The sequence below is a fragment of the Pan troglodytes genome, chromosome 20 (assembly GCF_028858775.2).
Source record: "Pan troglodytes isolate AG18354 chromosome 20, NHGRI_mPanTro3-v2.0_pri, whole genome shotgun sequence".
Lineage (NCBI taxonomy): Eukaryota > Metazoa > Chordata > Mammalia > Primates > Hominidae > Pan > Pan troglodytes.
Genome location: NC_072418.2, coordinates 21,714,965 through 21,736,446, shown reverse-complemented (window position 1 = coordinate 21,736,446; position 21,482 = coordinate 21,714,965). Strand labels below are relative to the sequence as shown.

The 21,482-nt window shown below is 51.4% G+C and overlaps 1 protein-coding gene across 4 annotated transcripts in view; it reads right to left on the bottom strand.

Annotated features, from left to right (window-relative positions):
* SLC25A42 (solute carrier family 25 member 42) overlaps positions 1-18,029 on the bottom strand; it is a 48,938-nt gene extending 30,909 nt beyond the window's left edge. For 2 of the 4 annotated variants that reach the window (XR_010153769.1, XM_016935560.3), the window contains exon 1: positions 17,934-18,029. The gene's annotated coding sequence lies outside the window, so the exon portion shown is untranslated. Of the gene's footprint in view, positions 1-17,864 lie in introns of all 4 variants that reach the window. The other 2 variants (XR_010153768.1, XM_001138344.6) reach the window with 1 other exon arrangement.
* Positions 18,030-21,482: the final 3,453 nt, after the last annotated feature.

The following is a 21,482-nucleotide window of genomic DNA, read 5'->3' as shown; positions in this document are numbered from 1 at the left end:
ACCCAGACTTGCGACCAGTGACCAGGTGATCAGGTCGGCCTCCCTGAGGGGCAGTGTCCAAGGCACGGCAGAGCCACATTCCAGCCACAAAATGCAAAGCCCATGGGGCTAGTGAGAGAAGGAATGGGTCTCCAGGGACAGAGGTCACTCGGCTAAAGGAGCGAAGAGGACAGTGAGGCAAGGAAGCCAGAGGACACCACGGGACCACTCGGGTGACAGCGTAGGGCCTGGACGGTAGGCTGCAGTGGAGGGAGGTGGCGGGCGCCTCAGGAGCCTGTCCAGGTTCTGCCTGAGACCTGGAGGTGGTGAGGTCGTTTCCTGGGACAGGGAGGCTTGGATGGGTTCGAGGAGGAAGCCCCAGTTCCCATGACCCCCACCCTCAGTGGCATTCTCCTCTTTGTCACTATAAGGGACAGGTAGTCTACGCCCATCAGCCCCCACCTCGGCTTCCCAAGCGAGAAGAGGTTGTCAGAACTAGTGGTACCACCTGAGTGTCCCATGACACTGCCAGGGACGCTATGAGGACAAAACATGAAACATGCTTCTGTTTATTTAAAAACAGACGGGCCAACTGGCACTGGAAACACTTCTTTCCAGGTTCTGTTGTTGGGGTGTCACTTCCTCTCATCATCACCCCCTGCCAGGCTGGTCATAGTGGTGGTCCCTGTGGTTCCTTATGGGTCCAGTGCTGGAAAGTCACCCTGGGGCCACTTGGGACATCCTGCAGAAATGTGCCCCAATGACAAGTCTGTGGGGAGGGTATTTCTCCTTCTTCCCTTCCTCTCTTTCCCTCCCTCCCTCCCTCCTTTCTTTTCTTTATTCTCTCTTTCTTTCTTCTTTTTTTTATTTTTTCAGGGTCTCACTCTGTCACCCAGGTAGGAGTGTAGTGGCACAATCAGCTCATTGTAACTTCAAACTCCTGGGCTCAAGGGATTCCCCAAACTCCTGCCTCAGTTTCCTGAATAGCTGGGACTATACATGTGTACCACCATGCCTGGTTAATTTCCCTCTCTCCCTCCTTTTTTTTTTTTTTTTTTTTAATTTTATAGGGTCTCTCTCTGTTGCCCAGGCTGGAGTGCAGTAGTGCAATCTCAGGTCACTGCAGCTTTGATCTCCTGGGCTCAAGAGACCCTCCTGCCTTAGCTTCCCAAGTAGCTGGGACCACAGATAGGTACCACCAAGCCCAGCTAATTTTTATGTTTTTCGTAGAGACGGGGTTTCACCATGTTGCCCAGGCTGGTCTCAAACTAAGCTCATGCAATCTGCCCACTTTGTTCTCCCAAAGTGCTGGGATTACAGGCATGCACCACCACCATGCCCAGCCTTAATTTCTTAATTTTTTTGTAGAGATGAGGTCTTGCTATGTTGCCCAGGCTAGTCTCGAACTCCTGGCCTCAAGTGATCCTCCCACCTGAACCTCCCAAAGTGTTGGGATTACAGGTGTGAGCCACTGCGCCTGGCCTGGGAGGGACCTATTTCATCAGCAGAACCCTGAGCCCTGAGCCTGGTCCAAATGAAGGAAGAGGACGCTGTACTTCTGGGTGAGAGCCCCTCCCCTTGCCTCCTTCCTTTTCTGTCTCCTTACTCATGGATCCAATGGGTGGGGGGTGGGGCTGTCCTTATCCCTAAAATGTCACTGCTGGGGCACAAGCAGTGACCCTTCACCCTCAGTCACCTGCTGAGGAAGCATTTCCCTTTGTGAACTTGAAGGCAGGGTCACAGATTCAAGCCCCCTCTGCTCTTCACCAGATGAGCACTCTCAGGCAAGTGTACCAGCTCCCAGGACCTCGGCCTCCTCATCTGAGAGTTGGTCTCACCATCCCACCCCAGTGCTGGCTGACAAGCCTACACATGCGGAACACCCGTTCTCCTCCTGACTCCCATCCTGCCAAGCATCTGACTAAAACCTGCCAGGCGAGCAAGTGGAGAAACTGGTGTCCTTGTATGCTGGGAATGTTAGATGGGGCAGCCATTGTGGAAATCAGCCTGGAGGTTCCTTCACAAGTTACACAGGGAGATATTATTGTGGCCCAGCAATTCCACTCCCAGGCACAGAACCAAAGGGTCCACACAAAACTTGTGCATGGGGCTGGTCATGGTGGCTCACACCCATAATCCCAGCACTTTGGGAGGCTAAAGCAGGAGGATGCTTGAGGCTAGGAGTTCAAGACCAGCCTGGGCAACATAGTGAGACCCCAACACAATAGAAACAATAGCAACAACAATGAAACTTGTACATGAATGCTCCTAGCAGTAAGATTCACAACAGCCAAAAAGTGGAAGTAACCCAACTGCTCATCAACAGATGAATGGATATACAAAATGTTCGCATGACAGACTACTACTCAGCCATGAAAAGGAATGAAGCACTGATCCATGCTACAACATAGATGAACCTCAAAAACACGATACTGAGTAGAGAAGCCAGACACAAAAGGCCACATAGTGTGAGGTTCCATTGATATGAAATGCCCAGAACAGGTAAATCCATAGAGACAGGAACCAGATTGGTGGTTGCTAGGGGCTGGGGGCTGTGGAATGGGGAGTGACTGCTAATGGGGATGGGATTTCCTTTTGGGGGTGATGAAAATGTTCTGAAATTGGCCAGGTGTGGTGGCTCACACCTATAATTCCAGCACTTCAGGAGGCTGAGTCAGTCAGATAACTTGAAGTCATGAGTTCAAGACCACCCTGGCCAACACGGTGAGACCCCCGTCTCTACTAAAAATACAAAAATTAGCTGGATATGATGGCATGCACCTGTAATCCCAGCTACTCAGGAGGTTGAGGCAGGAGAATCGCTTGAACCAGGGAGGTGGAGGTTGCAGTGAGCCGAGATTGCGCCATTGCACTCCAGCCTGGGTGACACAGCAAGATACAAAATAAAAAATAAAAATAAAAAATAAAAAAATTAAAAATTGTCTAAAAAATAAAAATAAATAAATAAATAAAAGTTCTGAAATCAGATGAAGGCAGTGGTTGCACAACACTGTGACTGTACTATATACCACTGAATTGTTCACTTTAAAACGCTCACAATGAGCCAAGAGCGCGCCACTGCACTCCAGCCTGGGGGACAAGAGCAAGACTACATCTCAAAAAAAAAAAGCTCACAATGGTAACTTTCAAGTTATGTGCATTTTGACACACATACAAAAACCTGCCCAGGTTCCTACCAGCCCTGGGAGGCCCTTCTCTGCTCTGGCAGGATAACAGGGTGGTGGGAGCCTGGGTACACCCTGGGCTGACTCAGGCAGTGTTCATGACCTTGGGTCTCCCTTTTCTTACGGATCCTTCCCTCCCTACTAGGTTACTTGGAATTAGATTAGCTGCTGGACATTCGTATGTCACTCCCTCTGTGTGCTTGCTGCATGCTTGCTGCGTACATGCTCGCTGCGTACATGCTCTGCAGAGGCACACCTTCACGGGCTCTATCGGTACTGCAAATGACCCACACAGGGATGACCATATGCACAGAGTCTATGTAGGAGGAGGGACATGGGGTGGGGGAAAGGGGTCTGTCCTGGGATCTGGAAGGGAAGGAGTACACCAGGGAGGGAGAACAGCAAGAAGGAAGAACCCAAGGCTGGAGTGAGCTCAGGCTGACCAGGGAAACAAACAGGCTGAGGCTGTGTCAGGCATACGCACCTTCATGCTGAATGCAAGTGGGCCATTGCAGGCTGTGCTTGTAGGGAGACACAAAGTACCCCCACCGCCCAATGCCGGCTGGGTCTCCCACCTCCAGACCTCTGCTTCTGCCCAGTACAGCCAAGATTCCTACAAGCCACGCCTGCCATAGAGGCCTCTCCCTCCAGCCTCCCCATATACAGCCCTGGGAGCTTTGAAGACCTGCCCAGCAGCATATCATGGCAATGATGAGCACACTCTATGGACACAACCCCAAAGACCACCCACAGGAGAATGGGAACACGTGTGTGGTATGTCCCATGATGGGACACTATGTAACACACCAAACTGCTGCTACATGCGACAACAACACGGATGGATCTCACAGACACACCAGTGAAGAGGCAGAAGCCAGGCACAAAAGGTTGCGTACTGAATGATTCTTTTTTTTTGAGTTGGAGTCTCACTCTGTCGCCCAGGCTGGAGTGCAATGGCACGATCTCAGCTCACTGCAACCTCCACCTCCCGGATTCAAGTGATTCTTGTGCCTCAGCCTCCCGAGTAGCTGGGATTACAGGCGTGCACCACCACACCCAGCTAATTTTTTGTATTTAGGAAAGATGGGGTTTCGCCATGTTGGCCAGGCTGGTTTCGAACTCCTGGCCTCAGGTGATCTGCCCATCTTGGCCTCCCAAAGCGCTGGGATTACAGGTGTGAGCCACTGCGCCCAGCTGCATACTGAATGATTCTGTCTGCATAACAGTCAAGCTCAGTAAACAAAATGTTTTATACACATCCAAATGTCGATAACTGCTGCCACACGGAAGGACCCTGGGGATGTCATGCTGAGTGAAATGAGCCAGTCACAAAAGGACAAATACCATACGAATCCACTTATATGAGGTCCCTAGAGTCATCACATTCATAGAGACAGAAAGTAGAATGGCAGGTGCCAGGGGCTGGGAGCGGGGGAACAGAGAATTACTGTTTAGTGGGAACAGTTTCAGTTTTGCAAGACGGAAGAGTTGTGGAGACGGATGGTGGTGATGGTTGCACAACAGTGTGAATGTACTTAATGCCACTGAACTGAACACTTAAAAATGGCACTTTTAAGTACTGTGTATTTTACCACACTTTTTATTTATTTATTTTTGACACAGGGTCTCTCGCTCTGCCACCCAGGCTGCAGTGCAGTGGCACTATGATGGCTCACTGCGGCCTCCAACTCCCCGGCTCAAATGATCCTCCTACCTCAGCCTCCTGAGTAGCTGGGGCTACAGGTGTGGGCCACCATGCGCAGCTAAATTTTAAATTTTTTTGTAGAGATGGGGTCTTACTATGTTGCCCAGGCTGGTCTTGAACTCCTGGGCTCAAGCTGTCCTCCAGCCTCTGCCTCCCAAAGTGCTGGAATTACAAACATGAGCCATTGCACACAGCCCACCACAAATTTTAAGAAACGTAAGTACAAAACACATTTATGGTGATAAAGATTAGAATACTGGTTACCTCTAGGGGGTATATCAGGGAGGGGGCAGGAAGGAGCCAGCTGGGGGCTTGAAAACTGTCTTGATCTGGTTCCAAGGATGCATATATACATAAAAATTCACTGAGCTATATATACACTTAGGATTTATGTGTTTTATTCTATGTAAGCTATATCAGAATTTAAAATGTTTAAACAGTGCAAACAAAACACCTCTGCCACACCCCCTCCCAGGCCAATGGACGCCAAACCTGGGAGTGGGGCAGGCAAGCCATTTGTAATTCCCAGGGGACTTGAATGGATGGCCTTTGGGAGTGGACGTGTTCAGCTTGCTCTTTCCCACTTTCCTCCAACCTGTGGAGAACACCTGTTTTGTTTTGTTTTTTTAAGATGGAGTCTTGCTGTGTTGCCCAGGCTGGAGAGCAGTGGCATGATCTCGGCTCACTGCAACCTCCACCTCCCAGGTTCAAGTGATTCTTGTGCCTCAGCCTCCCCAGTAGCTGGGATTACAGACACACACCACCAGGTCTGGCCAATTTTTGTATTTTTTTTTTTTAGTAGAGACAGGGTTTCACCATGTTGGGCAGGCTGGTCTCAAACTCCTGACCTCAAGGTATCCACCCGCCTCAGCCTCCCAAAATGCTGGGATTACAGGCATGAGCCACTACACCTGGCCGAGAATACCTGTTGATGATCTTAGCAGTGATGAAAGTCTGGAGGAGGCACTGAAGCTCTACAGTTGGTCCACACGCACAGTGGCCATCCCTTCTGAGGACAGCATTCTGGGAAACCACTCGCTCTGCTCCCTGTCACTGTGGAGAAAGTGGGGCTGATCCTCCCCTTGACTCCAGGGTGACCCAGGTGGCCATGGTCAGGTAATGAGACTTCACACTCCCCTAGGTTCAGGGTGCTGCCCCCAAAGACCAAGATCTGGGACTTTTGAGGGAACCATCGGGCCGGAGAAGTCCTCTTTCTTCAGGGGAGGGGAAGCCAGTAGGGTGTGAGATTGCAGGGCAGAGTTGACACAGAGTTAGAGGGCAGAGCAAGGCCAGGAGGTGAAGGAGGATACCTGCAGGCTAGGGGGATCTGGCAGCCAGTGGTGCCAAAAGCACACGGACTTTGCTGTCATGGAGCCCAGGAAGCACCCTTTCCAGTTCAGTCAGCATAGGATGGGTTTCTGTCACTTGCACCTGCCAGAGTCCTGACTCGTATGCTGTGCTGGGGTAGGTACCTCGTACTCCCCCAGCCCCACATAGTATTTACAACCACAGATGACAGTGTCCTGTGGCTCCGAGGCCCAGCCTTGCCACGTTCACTCTAGGTACCTTTCACGAGTACCTAGGATGCCAGTGCTTTCTGAACTGGGATTCAGGTGTCCCCACAAGGGTGACTACCAGCGGCCAGGCAGAGGGGGGCCAGCCCCAAATAACATACGTGTATCTTTTCCCATGCTGCTTCTGTTCATGCAGTCTTTCCATTCATCAAACAAAAAACAAAGCTCGGCGGGGTATGGGAGGATGACATAGGAAATGACTTACTAAGCAGCATTATTCAGGAAACGTGAACCTGGAGCATGGGATCTTCAATAACTCATGATCACACCGGCCTCAGCATAGAACCTCCAGAGCAATGGGAACACTGGTTCCAAGCAAGTTGACAGTTGCTTGGGAGAGGGCAGGACAAGCTACTTCTTTTTTTTTCGAGACAGGGTCTCACTCTGTCACCCAGGCTGGAATGCAGTGGTAAAATCATAGCTCACTGCAGCCTCCATCTTTTGGGCTCAAGTGATCTTTCCACCTTAGCCTCTGAGTAGCTAGGACTATGGGTGTACACTATCATGCCCAGCTAATTTTAAAATTATTTTTAGTAGAGACGGGGTCTTGCTACGCTGCCCAGGCTGGTCTCAAACTCCTGGCCTCAAGCAGTCGACCTGCCTCTGCCTCACAAAGTGTTGGGATTACAGGTGTGAACCACTGCACCCAGCCACAAGGCTGCTTCTTGTTCTGAATCAGGCAATTTCAAACCCAAGCATCCTATAAGCCCCATGTACATAGGCTATCCTAATACATACACACTCACACATACACACACACTCACACTCGCTCACACATACATTCACACACACATGCGCACACACACACACACTCTCTCTCACACACACTGTCACACACACACAGACTCATATGCACATGTGCCTGATTCCCTTGAGCCTGTCTCATAGCTTCCCGACCAGCCATAAGACAGGCCCACCGTTTATGCTGTTACCTTGTGGGGACCACCATACAACTGCCAGCTCCACCCCCTGGGACTCAGGAAATGTTTGTACAAATGTTGGGTGGGGGTGGGGACAGTTTATCTGTGGATGGAGTTTATTATAAGCAGCCGTGAAATGGATCCTGTAATCTCTCAGTAAACGGAAGCCAATTAACATCCTATCTGCCAGCCGATAAAGGCTGTTTTCTTTTCTAGTTAATAAGCATTAACTCTGCCTAAGGGATCCGGGCACATCTTACATAATGGCTGCTGCCCGTTAACCCCGACCCCACAGGCTGCCTCACAAATGGGGAGTTTCTTCCTGCTGCATTTGCTCCTGTGTGCCTTTCAGACAATCTTTGGTTAAGGCAACCCTTGTTGCGGTCTCTATGGGTTAAACACCCTGAAAGATCCAGGAAATTCTATGATCAATTGCTGTCCTCTGTCCTTGCAGACAGTGCTGCCCACACCTGTCACCAAAGGCCGTTAGATGTTATCTAAAACAATCCAAGGTACTGAATGGTACTCACATTCCTCCACTAAGAGGGTCTACTTCAGTAACTGTCCTCGCCTCAAAAGCCCTATGTTTGGTTGGGCGTGGTGGCTCATGCCTGCAATCCCAGCAGTTTGGGAGGCCAAGGTGGGCAGATCACTTGAGGCCACCAGTTCAAGACCAGCCTGGGCAACATGGTAAAACCCTGTCTCTACAAAAATACAAAAATTAGCTGGGCACAGTGGCTCACGCCTTTAATCCCAGCAGTTTGGGAGGCCAAGGCAGATGGATCATTTAAGGTCGGGAGTTCAAGACTATCCTGGCCAACATGGTTAAACCCCGTCTCTACTAAAAATACAAAAATTAGCCAGCATGGTGGTACATACCTGTAATCCCAGCTATTCGGGAGGCTGGGGCAGGAGAATTGCTTGAACCTAGGAGACGGAGGTTGCAGTGAGCCAAGATCATGCCACTGCACTCCAGCCTGGGTGATAGTGAAAGACTTCAACTCAAAAAAAAAAAAAAAAAGTCCCATGTTCTTACCACACGGAACCTGGCACAGCAATCTGCAATTTGATTGGCCTTCAACAACTATTTGCTGGACAAGTGAATTAATTCCCTGGACATGCCAAGTTTTGCTTTGGCCGCAGTCTCCCATCCTGGCAAACTTCTCTGCATCCTTCAAAGCTCCTAAATGTCCTGGCCTCACTGCCCCCAAAGTTAACTGCTCTGCCCTGCACTGAGCAGTCTGTGGTTCTCTGCTGCACTTGAGGGGCCACTCTCCACTTGCTTCCCTGCAACCAGGCTGGGGGTCCCTGGAAGGCAGGGGTCCCTGGAAGGCAAGGGTCCATGTCACACTCAGTGTCCATGCCCAGCAAGGAAGCAGAAACATAACAGCTGCAGACAGGTGCTTTTGCCTGTTGCTGTCCTGTCCTCCTGCTCTTCAGCCATCCCTCCCACAGCAGCAAGAATGCACCACTTCAATCATTCTCTTCCTCATAGCCACACAGCAGCATGCACAGGCTCCCTGCCACCACACAGTGTTGTGGGATGATGGGGTCTAGCATGTGACACCTTGGATGTGTCACTAAACCTCCACATAGGCCACATACAGTGGGTCACACCTGTAATCCCAGCACTTTGGGAGGCCGAGGCAGGAGGATCACTTGAGGCCAGGAGTTCAAGGCTGCAGTGAGCTATGATCCCACCACTGCACTCCAACCTGGGTGACAGAGTGAGGCCCTGTCTCTACAAAATAAATTAGCCAGGTATGGTGGCACACACTTATAGTCTCAGCTACTCGGGAGGTTGAGGTGGGAAGATCACTTGAACCCAGGAGGTCGAGGCTGCATGTGCTGTGATTACACCACTGCACTCTAGCCTGGGCAACAGAACAAGACCCTGTCTCTAAAAAAAATTTTTTGGCTGAGTGAGGTGGCTCATGCCTGTAATCCCAGCATTTTGGGAGGCCGAGGCGGGCAGATCACTTGAGGTCAGGAGTTTGAGACCAGCCTGGCCAACATGGCGAAACCCTGTCTCCACGCCTGGCTAAATACAAAAATTAGCCAGGCGTGGTGGCAGGCGCCTGTAATCCTAGCTACTCAGGAGGCTGAGGCATGAGAATCACTTGAGCCCAGGAGGCAGAGACTGCAGTGAGCCAAGATCAGGCCACTGCACTCCAGCCTGGGTAACACAGTGAGACTCTGAAAAAACAAACAAACAAAAAATTTAAAGTAAAAAATAAACCTCCCCATTCCTTGATTTCCTCATCTGTCACCATCTTCACAGGATAGTGCCACTCGAGTGGGTGACAAGTATTGGTAAGTATCGTTCTCCCTAATAAGGAATCAGACAGGGCTGGGGCAAATCCCATTTAACACGGCCCCGGCCTATTGAGTATGCTTTTGAGACACTGACACATGGCTTCCCCATGATCCGTGATTGAAATGTACACATTCGCCAGGCACAGTGGCTCACGCCTGTAATTCCAGTACTTTGGGAGGCTGGGGTGGGAGGACAGCTCGAGCCCAGGAATTGGAGATCAGCCTGGGCAACACAGCAAGATCCCACTTGCCTAATCTCACCACCTGAAGACCCTCATTCATCCTGGGTCGCCCCATGCCAGTCTGAGCATCCCCCCCCACAGGTTAATCTCCCTACAATGTGAAACAAAACTTAGATGATTTGTCCCGCTGCTCATCAAAGAATATCCCTTTATTTTTATTTTTTTAGTTGCTTTTTTTTCTTGAGACGGATTCTCGCTTTGTTGCCTAGGCTGGAGTGCAGTGGTGCAATCTTGGCTCAGTGCAACCTCTGCCTCCCAGGTTCAAGTGATTCTCCTGCTTCAGTCTCCTGAGTAGCTGAGATTACAGGTGCCTGCCACCACAGCTGGCTAATTTTTATATTTTTAGCAGAGATAGGTTTCACCATGTTGGCCAGGCTGGTCTCAAACTCCTGACCTCAGGTGCTCCGCCCACCTCGGCCTCCCAAAGTGCTGGGATTACAGGTGTGAGCCACCGCACCAGCCCTAATTTTGCTTTCTGCTAGCCCTTGGCTCTGCCATGTAGTTAATTCCTCATTAGCTTCAGATCTCCCAGAGTTTCCTGAAAATCTCCCTGGCCCCCTGAAGATCAGACCGTAGCACCCCAGCTTCTCCTCAAGACTGACCAATATGGAACTCCAATCACTTGGTGGTGGTCTGATGTGTGTCCATGCTCCCCATCCTTCTGAGACCAGGTATCAACAGGAGATAATCACAGGACCAAGCTCACAGCCCAGAAAGCAAAATTAAGATGTACACACTTGGAGCTGGGCGCGGCGGCTTACACCTCTAATTCCAGCACTTTGGGAGGATGAGGTGGGAGGATGGCTTGAACCCAGGGGTTTGAGACCAGCCCGGGAAGGATGGAGAGACCCTGTCTCTACAAAAAATTTAAAAGTTAGCCGGGCATGGTGGTGCATGCCTATAGTCCCAGCTACTTGGGAGGCTGAGGCAGGAGGATCACTTGAGCCCAGGAATTCGAGGTGGCAGTGAGCTGTGATCTTGCCACCGCACTCCCACTCCAGCCTCAGCAACAAAGTGAGAAAGTGAGACCCTGCATTAAAAAAAAAAAAAAAAAAAAAAAAAAAAAAGACGGTATGCATTCACTAGTCAGGTCCTTGGTGGCTTAGAGCATCTAGATGCCTCCACCTTCCGAGGGAGACAGGTGAGTAAGCGAAGCTGCCAACATGAGCCATCTGGAGGGGCTGAGGAACGTGTCCGACCCCATTGGCCTATTCTTCCTGAAGTAACAGAGGTACCTGAACAAGCATTTCCCTTAATAATGTCCTGTTGGAAATACTAGCTCAGCAAGTATAAGGGTTGAATGACATCCCCCAAATTCATGTCCACCTGGAACCTCAGAACATGGCCTTCTTTGGAAATAGGGTCTTTGCAGATGCAATCAGTTAAGGATCTTAAGATGAGTTCACCTTGAGATTTAGGGTGAGCCCTAAACCCAAGGACTAGTGTCCTTATAAGAAGAGGGGATCGGCCGGGAGTGGTTCACATCTGTAATCCCAGCACTTTGGGAGGCCGAGTTGGGCAGATCACTTGAGGTCAGTTCAAGACCAGCCTGGCCAACATGGCAAAACCCTGTCTCTACTGAAAATACAAAAATTAGCTGGATGTGGTGGTGCGCACCTGTAATCCTAGCTACTTGGGAGGCTGAGGCAGGAGAATGGCTTGAACCTGGGAGGTGGAGGTTGCGGTGAGCCGAGATCACACCACTGTACTCCAGCCTGGGCAACAAGGGCAAAACTCTGTCTAAAAAAAAAAAAAAAAAAAAAATGGCCAGGCAGGGTGGCTCACACCTGTAATCCCAGCACTTTGGGAGGCCGAGGCAGGCGGATCACAAGGTCAGGAGATCGAGACCATCCTGGCTAACACAGTGAAACGCTGTCTCTACTAAAAAAATACAGAAAATTAGCCGGGCGTGGTGGCAGGCACCTGTAGTCCCAGCTACTCTGGAAGCTGAGGCAGGAGAATGGTGTGAACCTGGGAGGTGGAGCTTGCAGTGAGCCGAGATCATGCCACTGCACTCCAGCCTGGGCGATAGAGCAAGACTCTGTCTCAAAAAAATAAAAAATAAAATTAGCTGGATGTGGTGGTGCATGCCTATAATCCCAACTACTCGGGAGGCTGAGGCAGGAGAATCGCTTGAACCTGGGAGGCAGAGGTTGCAGTGAGCAAAGATCGCACCACTGCACTCCAGGCTGGGCAACAGAGCAAGAGCTTGTCTCAAAAAAAAAAAAAAAAAAAGAAGAGGAGATCCAGGAGTGGTGGCCTGCGCCTATAGTCCCAGCTACTCAGCAGGCTGAAGCAGGAGAATCACTTAAGCCAAAGAGTTAGAGGTTGCAGTGAACTATGATCATATCACTGCACTCCAGCGTGAACGACATAGTGAGACCCCATCTCTAAAAAAAAAAAAAAAAATAGAGGACACAAAGACACACACAACAGGGAGAAAGCCACATGAATACAAAGGCAGAGACTGGAGTGATGTAGCCATGAGCCAAGAACTTCAAGGTTTGCCCGGAGAAAGGCCTGGGAAGGACTCCCTCAGAGCCTCCAGAAGGAACCAGTCCTGTTGACGCCTTGATTTTGGACTTTAGGCCTCCACAACTACGACAGGATACATTTCTGTTGTCTGAAGCCCCCCAGTTTGTGGTAATTTATTATGGCAGCCACGGGAAACGAATATGCAGGGAACTGAGGCCAAGCCTCCAAGTGTTGGCCTGCCCCTCAGCTGGTGGCTTGTCCTCAGCCATTTGCCTGCCAGAACCTCACAGGCTGCTGGGCTGGCAGAGAGCTCAGCAGAAAATCTGGCCAGCAGAGAACTTTGTTGAGCCCCTGGAATTCAAGCATTCTGCCCAAGATGGTAGTAGCAAAAGGTGCTCAGTGAAGAAAACAAATGTTGACAAGCATATTTTAAAAATAGCTCTGTGAACAGGGTGGGGCCTCCAGGGGACATCGTTCTACTTCCTGAGTTGGGTGCTAATTTTATTATTGGTTAAATCTTCTTTCTTTTCACATACATGTTATATACTTTTTTTTTTTTTTAAAGAGACAGAACCTCACTGTCACCCAGGCTGGAGTGCAGTGGCACAAATCATGGCTCACTGCAGCCTCAACCCGCTGAGCTCAAGTGATCCTCCCACCTCAGCCTCCTGAGTAGCTAGGACTATGGGCGCATGCCAACAAGGCCAGCTAATTTATTTATGTATTTATTTATTTATTTATTTGAGACTGAGTGTTGCTCTGTCACCCAGGCTGGAGTGCAGTGGTGCCATCTCAGCTCACTGCAACCTCCACGTCCAGGGTTCAAGCGATTCTCCTGCCTCAGTCTCCTGAGTAGCTGGGACTATGGGCATGCACCACCACACCCGGCTATTTTTGTTTTTATTTTTTTCTTGAGACAGAGTCTTGCCCTGTTGCCCAGGCTGGAGTGCAGTGGCACAATCTTGGCTCGCTGCAACCTCCGCCTCCCGGGTTTAAGCAATTCTCCCTGCCTCAGCCTCCAGGGTAGCTGGGAATACAGGCGCCCACCAACATGCCCGGCTAATTTTTGTATTTTTAGTAGAGACGGGGTTTCACCATGTTGGCTAGGCTGGTCTTGAACTCCTGACATCAAGTGATCCACCTGCCTCGGCTAGGTGCTAGGATGAAAGGCGTGAGCCACCATGCCTGGCCCGACATGATATACTTTTTTTTTTTTTTTTTGAGACAGAGTCTCGCTCTGTCGCCCAGGCTGGAGTGCAATGGTGTGATCTCAGCTCACTGCAACCTCCAACTCCCAGGTTCAAGCAATTCTCCTGCCTCAGCTTCCTGAGTAGCTAGGATTACAGGCGCATGCCACTACGCCTGGCTAATTTTTGTATTCTTTGGTAGAGACAGGGTTTCACCATGTTGGTCATGCTGGTCTTGAACTCCTGACCTCATGATCTGCCCGCCTCGGCCTCCCAAAGTGCTGGGATTACAGGTGTGAGCCACTGTGCCCGGCCGATATACTTTTTATGAAGAAGTATTTCATGTTTAAAATAAAAAATGCAAATGCACTTTTAAAAGCTCTGTCTTGCAAAACCCAAACGAGCGAATGATTCTGATTATCTCAATAATCCCCTCTTAATGTCTAACTGCCAAAATAGAAGAGACAGACAAAAAAAAACTGTATGACACGTGGGCAGAGGCCTGACTTCAGTATGACGACACCCTCCATCTGGCACCAGTGGTGAGAAATTGGACAATTGGAGAGAGTCTCGAAACAGCTTCCCAGACAGATTTAACATCTGACTCGTCTCAATCTCTCATGATGCCCTCATCTTTCTTTTCCTAGACCCAAGTGAAAAAAAAAAAAAATCAGCAACAGCTAAATGGTTCTTCTAGCAACTGTTCTTGTTGAGGTACCTTGAGCCAAAATCTCAGCACCACCACTGCTCCCTGCTATAGGGACAAGCTTCACAGAGCAGGAACTCAAAAAAAAATTTTTTTAACAGAAAAACAGGGTCTTGCTCTGTTGCCCAGGCTGGAGTGCAATGGTGCAATCATAGCTCACTGCAGCATTGAACTCCTGGGCTCAAGCAGTTCTCCACCTTAGCCTCCCAACTAGCTGAGACTATTTACGCACGCCACCACGCCCGGCTAATTTAAAAATTTTTTTTATAGAGATAGGGTTTCACCATGTTGCCCGAGCTGGTCTGAAACTCCTGGGCTCAAGCAATACACCTGCCTCATCCACCCAAAGTGTTGGGTGGTATGAACCACTGCGTCCAGCCCCAAATATTTCTTGAACTTTAGTCTGATTGGCAGAGAAACAAGTCTAATGTTTAATCCCTACCCCACAAGCCAGAACACCTAAGACAGGGGTAGGAAGCATGGAAGTGATGTTCAAAAGGATCTCTTGTGCTGTTTTTTACCTATCAGATGGGACAGACCACAAAACTTGATAGTAAGATAACTGAGCTGGCCGCAGGAGAGGAATCAGGCTTTCCAACTTCACAGTTGAGAGGAGGAGGAGGAATATGCCCTTTTACTTGGCCCTTTTTTTTTTTTTTTTTTTTTTTTTTTTTTTTGAGACAGGGTCTACCTCTGTCATCCAGGCTGGAGAGGAGTGCAGTGGCATGATTATAGCTCACTGCAGCCTTGAACTCCTTGGTTCAAGCAATCCTCCCACCTCAGCCTCCTGAGTAACTGTGGACTACAGGCACGGCCAGCAAGACAGGGGGGTCTGAAGTGTCTGAGCACGGCTGGAGCCCAAATACGTTCAATGTGTATTTAGTACATGCTGATGCATGCATCTATCCATTGCAGTTCTGTTTGTAAAAGCTAAATATGGGCTGCAGTGGCTGGGCGCAGTGGCTCACGCCTGTAATCCCAGCACTTTGGGAGACCGAGGCAGGCTGATCACAAGGTCAGGAGATCGAGACCATCCTGGCTAACACGATGAAACCCCGTCTCTACTAAAAAAATATGAAAAAATTAGCCGGGCGTAGTGGTGGGTGCCTGTAGTCCCAGCTACTCGGGAGGCTGAGGCAGGAGAATGGCGGAACTCGGGCGGCGGAGCTTGCAGTGAGCCGAGATCGCGCCACTGCACTCCAGCCTGGGCGACAGAGCAAGAATCCAACTCAAAAAAAAAAAAAAGAAAAAAATATATGGGCTGCAGCTTAAACAGCCATCAGTAAGGGACTGGCCTTAGAATGCATATGTCTGCTCAATGCAAATTTACCAGTGGTTTAAAAGGGGTGGGGGATATACACCTCCCCCGACCCCTTTCTGCCACCCCAGTCATAGACTACCTCTGGAAGAAAACATAAGAAATTATCAACAGCAGGTGCATCTGAGGAGGAACGGGGTACAGGCTGGGGAAGACCTGACTGATTTCTACTATGTGACCTTTTGTACTGTTTGATTTTTTCTTTTTAACTATGTAATAGGCCGGGTGTGGTGGCTCACGCCTGTAATCCCAGCATCTTGGGAGGCTGAGGCCAGCAGATCACTTGGGGTCAGGAGTGCGAGACCAGCCTAGCCAACATGGTGAAACCCCGTTTCTATTAAAAATACAAAAATTAGCTGGGTGTGGTGGCACATGCCTGTAATCCCAGCTACTCAGGAGGCTGAGGTAGGAGAACTGCATGAACCCAGGAGGCAGAGGTTGCCGTGAGCCGAGATCACACCACTGCACTCCAGCCTGGGCGACAGAGCAAGACTCCGTCTCAAAAAAAACCCAAAAACTATATACTCAATGATCTTGCCAAAGTTTATACACATGTACATATATAACACACACGAAATATGTATATATAAAATATGTATATAAACATATGAATATTATAGGTACATGTACATATGTGTACAACACACACATATACATACATATATACATACATGCCCATATATGTTTTAAATGACTCCTATTGAAGTTGGACAGAAAACCCAAATGGCTTCAGTTTCCACAGGAGAAGCTGAAGGTGACATGACCCTCTGAAACATTCTGGTACCGTCTTTGCAGGGAGAGGTGGGAGGGGGTAAGAAATGCTCCACGAGCCTTACAGGAAATGGCACGTTATTGCTTTTCAACAACAAAGCCACTGTCCTCCTTCTATGCTGCATGCTTGCAAATCAGACTCAAGGGAACTAAAAAATTCCAGAAGAATCATTCCTAGCACCACCCAGGCTCGTTTTGCAGGTTAGCTTTAAACAGCTGAAACATTCGTTTGGCTCACTCTAAAGTGTTTCCTTACTCTTTATCGGCTTCAAGGGCCCAAGGAGTGTCGGAGAGGGGTCCCGGGTCTGCAAGAGCTGGGAGCCCCGGCCCCGGCAACTCCCTCTCCGGCATCCTGCAGGAGGCACCCAAGATGATGAGCCCCCCTCCTCCGGCAGCGTCTCCACCGCCAGCCTGCCCCAGGACTCCGAGACACACGCTTGGCAGAGGGGCCGTCCCTTCCAGCTAAGCCTTTCCGGACCCAGTCAAAGTCACGACTCCTGCCAATCCCTCTGAGATAAACATAACAGATGGGCCCAAACGCGGTGGGTCCACAGCAGAGGGTCAGCGATGCCCAGGATAGAATAGGCTCTGCCTCTAGCATTCAAGTGGTTTAGGTCTGTGGCTGGTAAAATGGAGATGATTCCGGTTTCGTCTGACCGATGGGATTATTCTAAGGTACGGAAATCACTTTATAGACTGTCAAGCACTGTTAGAAATGAACACTGGGGTAAGCTTTTGTTTGGGGAGGGGAGGGTGCAGCGATCCTGAGATACCAAGGCTTGGGGGACTATTGAAGGACCTGGGGGATTCGGGGGGATTATTACAGAGGGTGTGCGAACACAGGTGCACGTGGTAGAAAGCCCAAGGTGGGAGAGAGAAAAGGGGGAGACAGAGGTGTGGGGCTGCCAGGGCAGAGGGCAGGTGCCAGGGGGAAGGTCCCTGAGAAGAGAGACACAGGTTGCTGGGGGAGTGGGCACGAGAGTAGCGAGCAGATACCGGGATATGAGGAAAGGCAGTGGGGGACGGGACCAGATCCAGGTGTGAGTTGCGAGGCCATGAGTTAGGAGTCACAGGCTCAGGTGTGGGTGTGGGGGTGTCATCGACAAGGACAGTCTCAGGTGATGTGGGGGGTGTTCGTGAGTGGGGGCGGGTGTTCGTGAGTGGGGGCGCGGTGTCAGGTGTGTGAGGGGGATGTCAGACCCAGCTGTGCGGGGCGCCGGGGACAAGGCCCCAGGGGTGTGGGAGATGTCAGCAAGGACAGTCTAAAGTGTATGGGGGATGTCAACCAAAAGGGACGTGGTGTCAGGCGTGCGTGGACTGCGGGTGAGGGGCTCAAACCTGGATGCAGTAGCCCCCAGGGGGCAGTAGACGTGGAGTGTGGGGTTAGGGGGGGGTCTTTAACCTCTTCCTGCCCTCGCGACGCTACTGTCATGCCCCGCCTCGTCCGCCCCTCGCCCCGGGATCCATGACAGGACCCGTGCCTCACCTCAGTTCAGCCCGACAGGCGCGGGCCGCTGACGCTTGGGCCCCCCCGGCGCCCCCCGCGCCCCCTCACCGGCCCGGACGCGTCGCCGCCGCCGCTACCTCCAGCCGCCACGGCCCCGCCTCGCGCACCCCCAGAGCGCGCCACGGGAGGGGTCCATGCCACGCCCCGATTGGCTGCTCCCTGGCCAGTCAGCGCTGGAAGCGACAGTGATTGGCGAGTATGAAGCAGATGGGCAGCCCCTAAAGCCAATCGCTGATTGGCAGAGGTGGGGCTATTGGGCGAGGCCTGGGGTGCCTGGGTGGTCCCTCAGGGTGCTAGGCGCTGGGAGGCGAGGGCCTGGAGGCAGGCGAGGATTGGAATCTTGGCAGAAAACAGGCAGAACTGTCGGCCAATCGCTGGGGGCCAGGGGCAGGGCTACGAAGAAACTGGCGCTACCGGCGGGGCAGAGGCGAGAGGAACGGAGGGCGTAGCCTGGGGGGAGACCGGGATTGGCCGCAAAGCCGAAGACTGGCAGGCCCCGCGGCCAGTCGCAGCGGCCGTGGGCGGTACGCCCCCAGGGGAGGGCTGGAGCGTTCAAGGTGCAGTCCGACTCGGAGCGCGGCAACCCGAGGTGGCCTCGGACGCCTGGCGCAGGGTCCCCTGAGGCTCTCGTGTAGAGCCCGCCCTCTGGCCACCTAGCACAGAAGTGGATGTGAACTTGGACCATCAAGGCTGAAGTACTCCTGGATAATTCTCTATCCCCTTACTCCCCACTAATCCCCTGCAGACGACACGGAGAGGGCAGATTCGCTGGAGGTCACTCTGAACTGCCCTCTGCATCTCGAGGTGGTGTGAAGACATGGAAATAAGGGGCGGAATCCTACTGAAACGCGCTGCGTGGTTTTCTGAGTGTCTGACCTCTCTGCGTTCCAGCTTTCCCCGCCACGGTATCCAGTGACATCCCTGTTGGGCTCTCTGCCAAGTCTTTTTTTGAATTAACTGAATCTTAACCACAATCCCATGAGGTCAAAGAGACCACTGGCTCCTTTTACAGAAACCAGAGCACAGAGAGGTCAAGCTCCTTGCCCAAGGTTACACAGCATTCTCTGGTTGCTAAACCAGAGAATGAATCTAGAGCAGCCTGCTTTTTGGAAAGAGTGTGTCAGAGAAGAGCCACTGGGGGCCTCAGAGACCTGGGTTTGAATCCTTGTCCAATCACTGGCCCACCACACAACCTTGGGCAAAAGCCCTTGTGAGCCTCAGCTGTTTCATTTGGAAAAGAGGGGGAAAAATGATTCCTATGCCTTGATCTTTCCTCTCTGGGGTTGCTTCCCTGGGAAAATTTATAACTCAGCTCTCATTTTAATTATCTGGTGAAAGCATTTGACCCTGAGCAGGTCATGTGCGGCCTGTGAGCCTCAGCTCCTCTGTGAAGTGCAGAAAAATGCCCGCAGTTTAGGGAGACACCTGCCATCCCAGGCATGGCTGTGTCATCGGCACCTCCCCCGAAGCCACTCTGTTCTCTGACTCACCCTTCATCTTCAGGATGGAGAGGGATACAAATGTTTCCAGATACAAGCTCTTATTTCCTCTAGGTGCTGGCCAGGGTTGGTGGAGATCAAGTTCAGAACCAGGGAATCCTGGGAGGGAGCAAGGCTGAAACCAACCTTAGAAAGGGCTCACATTTCAGGGCTGCACAAGCCCCTGCTAAGTGTGTGATCCACAAGTTTCAAATGGGGAGGATGTGACGGGAAATCACTAGCCCAAGGCCATCATCAAACTCCTAATATTCTCACGATATGCCTACCTGGACCTCCTCTCCCATACCTCCCACCTGTGGTTTGCTTCCTGGCAACTTCCAGGATCTGGCCTCCATTCTGCCCTCCAGAGAAGAGGAGGAAGCTGAGGTCAGTTGAACATCAATTGGGTGCCAAGTCCCCACTGGGCTTTCTCCAATACCATCTCCCCACCTCACTTCCAGGTGGAGGTGACTGCCCACTTAGCAGATGAGAAAACTGAGCCTATGGTGGAGAATATTCCTTGGTGGAAGGACCCAGGGCTGAGTTTGAATCCCTGCTCTTTTTAACATAAGTAATGGCCAGTAACAGCCACAGGACCTTCAGCAAATAACACAAGCTCCCCACTTCAGTTTCCCGGCTGTCTCCTAGGGCTGATGTGAGCATTGATGAAATGGAAGCAAAACACTTACAATGGCTTCGTCCACAGTAAGCACTCATGGAAGGCTGGTGATGATATATTGTTCTTCTCTGGGCCTGTTTCCCTCTCTGTAAATAGCGCTTCATGGACATAGACCAACTATGGGCGTGGCTTGCCACACCAAGAGGGAGATATCTACGCTGAGGAGCGCCCACTCCCAGTGCCCACCTGCCAGGCCCTGGGAGGGGGAGGTGACAAAGCTCCTGGAAGGTCCCACAGTGCCTCCAGGGACAGAGCCAACTAAGGCAAAGGTCAGGCTCTGGCCCAGCCTGGGGCTGCCTCTCTAGCTTCTGCTCGTTCTTTAGCAGGCTGGCGCCAGCCAACCTCCCTACCGCCTTCCAGCAATGGCAGGCAAAGCACCTTGGCAATAGCAATGGACACCCCCACCATGGGCACTCATGTGAGCCCAGCTAGGGTGCCCAGGATCTCAGCTCTTCTGCTTTGGCTGGCCAGCCCTGGACAGGACACTGCCTCTTCGCCCTCCAGTCTCCTCTACCTCTTGGGGATCCCAGGAATCATCTGTGAGCCAGGCCCTGGCACAGCGTCCAGGCCTAATCACCTGAGGCCCAAAGGCCTTTTGCCCAAGGTCAGGTTAACAGCTTTGAAAAAAGATGAGGGGCCTGGAGGCAGGCCAAGCTGTGGTCTCATCCCACCGCAGCCCCTCAAATGCCCATGAGTCTATTTCCTATCTGGAAAATGAGGTTTAGTCCAGCCTCTGGGAGATGTATGTTCACAACAGAAAAAATCTGTGTTCCTTTCCCAGGAGCCCAAGCCCATCCCTGGCTGGAGGGAGACATCCTGAACACAGCAGTGACAACAACCAAGCCTGGCTGGGGTCAGAGTGGCCTCACTCACCTCCCAAGGCTCAGATAAGTCAGGCCACTTCACCAAGAGCCTACAGTAGCAGAGGCGTGGCCTGAACACACTCGCACCATCCTTGCAGCAGGCTCCACCTCAGCCCAGGTCTCGATGTCATCAAGGAGGACAGCAAAAGCTACTTAAGAGAAGGCCAGGGCCGGGCGCGGTGGCTCACGCCTGTAATCCTAGCACTTTGGGAGGCCGAGGCGGGCGGATCACGAGGTCAGGAGATCAAGACCATCCTGGCTAACAAGGTGAAACCCCATCTCTACTAAAAATACAAAAAAATTAGCCGGGGGTGGTGGCAGGCGCCTGTAGTCCCAGCTACTCAGGAGGCTGAGGCAGGAGAATGGTGTGAACCTGGGAGGCAGAGCTTGCAGTGAGCCGAGATGGCGCCACTGCACTCCAGCCTGGGTGACAGAAAAGGGAAGGCGACGGGGATGGGGGCTGGGGGGAGTTATGTTCTGGACATCCCCTGAAGCGCGCCTTGCTAGGGGCTGTGGCCCTCCAGTGTGCCAGATCTAGCCTGAGTTCAGATGAGAAGGCCGAGGCTCACAGACGGGA